The sequence below is a fragment of the Sardina pilchardus genome, chromosome 8 (genome assembly GCF_963854185.1).
Source record: "Sardina pilchardus chromosome 8, fSarPil1.1, whole genome shotgun sequence".
Classification (NCBI taxonomy): Eukaryota; Metazoa; Chordata; class Actinopteri; order Clupeiformes; family Clupeidae; genus Sardina; species Sardina pilchardus.
Window position 1 is genome coordinate 19,470,411 of NC_085001.1, and position 2,979 is coordinate 19,473,389.

General features: G+C 41.1%; 1 long non-coding RNA gene across 1 annotated transcript; it reads right to left on the bottom strand.

Annotated features, from left to right (window-relative positions):
* Positions 1–315: 315 nt before the first annotated feature.
* On the bottom strand, positions 316–1,029 carry LOC134089459 (uncharacterized). The gene is made up of 3 exons (XR_009940050.1): positions 990–1,029; positions 475–590; positions 316–376 (listed from the first exon to the last, which is right to left on the bottom strand). It is a non-coding gene; the product is annotated as an uncharacterized LOC134089459 (long non-coding RNA).
* Between the last annotated feature and the right edge of the window lie 1,950 nt (positions 1,030–2,979).

Genomic DNA, 2,979 nt, shown 5'->3' on the forward strand with positions numbered 1-2,979 from the left:
AGCAGGGAGGGACTTAGGACTGGAGAGAGGCCGGCTGCCTCATGAGGTCGTCAACAGGTTCTTGGCTGCAGTGGGGCCGTTACAGAGGTCTTACTTCCCCCCGGTGGTCGTCAAGCACCGGCAGGGAGTCAGATGGGGGAAGCAGGCCTGCAGCATCACGTGGCCTCTGGCGAGGGCATTGCCAAAGGAGTTCCCTCCCCCCGGTGGTCGTCAAGCACCAGCAGGGAGTCAGGTGGGGGAATGGCAACTGCAGTCAGGGGCCTTGGGCGGAGCCTGTGTTGGTGTTCTCCTTCCCTCCGGTGGTCGTCAGGCACCGGCAGGGTCAAACTTGGACCAGGTGGAATGGCAGCAGCCTCCTCCCAGTGGCCGTCAAGCACTGGCGGTGAGAGAAATACTGGGCTATTTCAAGGCTTACTGATCTGCCACATTTAAAACAAATGTACATTTTGTGCAGACTTAATGCCTATAGCTCACCTTAAGCAACGTATTGAAGTACTTTTGAAATTTGAGCCGTGGTCCAATGACTGGAATCAATGACTGTAGACAGCCGCCGTCCAAAAGCAGAAATGATTCTTCATCGATCTTCTCAGCTGCACAACATGAGAAAATAAATATTACGCACCTGTGACTACTACAAAAAAGCATTTATGCAAAAATCCTATAGATGGATTTCTATGCAACAAAGCAACAAGGAAAAAGTGTGCAATGGAGGGGCACTTTAATGGAATAATAATTATTATGGCTCAAATTCAAATTTGCTACAATAACTTTTTAATCAAACAGACCAAGTCAATGCTGCTTTGGAAGGTCACTTTTAATATTTGCTAGCAGGTTTTACAAGTCCATTTAACTAGAAAATGACTCAAAGAACGCTTGTCTCCGCCAAGACGATATGGGTAATTGACCCTATACATATTCCAGGCTGTGTGACAGAAAAACATAACCTCCTTGGTGGAGGTAGGTCTAATGAATGTTAGTAGGCTACATACCTTCAAAAGTAGGAAGCAGGTCACCAAGCCCCCAGTCGAGCAATTTTGTCTGAACAAAATCATCCATCTTAAACAAAAACACAGCAATAAAAAAAATAAGGTCACATGGGGTAATGTGATGAGAATCAAATCAAATATTCAAAATTAAAATATTCATAACCACAGATTGTTAAGATTCAAGACCATCTGTTACATCTCAAATACTAGTATAATGTAGACGAAGTAGTTTGGGATGGAAATGTTCAAGCATTGTTTTGGTTTTCATCATTACATTGACAGGCTAGAGAGAGAGAGAAGGCTGCGCATACACAAGTCTGAGCTGACCGTGAATTTAGAGCGACTAGGAATGGTACAACAAAAAAGGCATGCATACCGGTATTCAAATGTGTTTTGCGTATATTTAAAATGCGATTACACCAAACTTGCATGTCACGACACAAAAATCCGTAATTCTAGATATAATCCAATCGCATAATCATCTCAATTCTCACATGTCTTGCAGGGGAGACGTTTGTTTTACATACTAGGCAACAAACATCCAAAACAACAAGAAATTAACTGTTAAGCAAGCATAATTATCACACAAGCAATGCTATACAGATGAAAATGAAAACGAAGTGTTTCAATTGGAAATACAATGAACGACAGGAACATGGATCCACATGCCTAAAAAGACCACTACAAATACCTGCTAGGCTACGTACATTAAACCAAACCGAACTCGCAAATTTAACGACTCGACAAATATCATAGCTAAAAATACACGGTCACAGCTGCATTCCACTGGCCCTGAGAAATGTAAAATGTACATAAGGATGGCAACGATATCGTAAGCTGTACATTTTACCTACCTGAAAAGCGAATATATAGGCTATTGCAAACGTTATACCAGAGATGCAAACTCATTTTTCAGTAGCCCCTGACCGTATACGTTACCTCTATTTTTTACCTCATGTTGGACATAATAGCAAACTAGCCAGTAGCAGCTAAACTAACTAACTCACGACTTTTACTGTCGGTGTTAGTCCTATCTGTCTATCTAAAAAGTGCACCATTTCTGACAGCTAAACGTACTTACTTTAACAAGAGACCAACATTAAGCCAGTATTGCCAACCTGTATGACCAACAACTTAGGTCTAAAAAGCTAATTTTACCATGTGCTCTGCTGCGGTGCGAATGGCACGGTCGGTGACACATTAGCTACTCTGCTGATATGTGAATGGCGCGCTAACCGATTACCAGGCAAAAAAAAGAGAGGAAAATATTCACCGCTAAACCATTAGGAATTTCGACGATATAGATTGCACAACTTAAACATGCATTTTTGTTATTTCATGGCAGGATCAGATCCAATTAAATGATAATAGCTTATGTTAAGCTAAGCATGCTAAACTACAACCATTCATATATATCGTCATCTGTGATTGGAGAACGTTAATTTGCGGCTCTGGATAAAATTGTGCAAATGTCAGGTGAACATTATTACCAATAAATCAATGAGCGCAAACTCATTTTAGTTGCCTAAAAACTAAGCGAACATATAGGCAATTGCAAATGTTACCAGAAGTACAAACTCATTTCACTAGGCTTGACGCAAATCCGTTACCTCATGCTGGGCATAATGGCAAACTAGCAGCTAGCCTGCCGAAGTTCGGTGCAAATGGCGCGGTGACCTTTAGCTGCTACTGTCTATGGCGGTGACACGTTGCTCTGCTCAAATGCTAATGTCACGCTAGCACATTGCTAGCGATTGCTAGGCAAAAAGAAACGGAAAATATATTCACTGCTTTTTGTAACTAAACCATTAGAAATTTCGACGATATAGATTGCAGAACTTAAACATACGTTTTTATTATTTTCTGGCTGGATGGTGCGATGATATTCAATTAAATGATAAACGTTTATGCTAAGCTAAGCTAAGTTAAGTTACAACCATTCAGTAGGCTATTGTAATATGTTTACTTAGAGTTAGCCTATTACACTGAAACC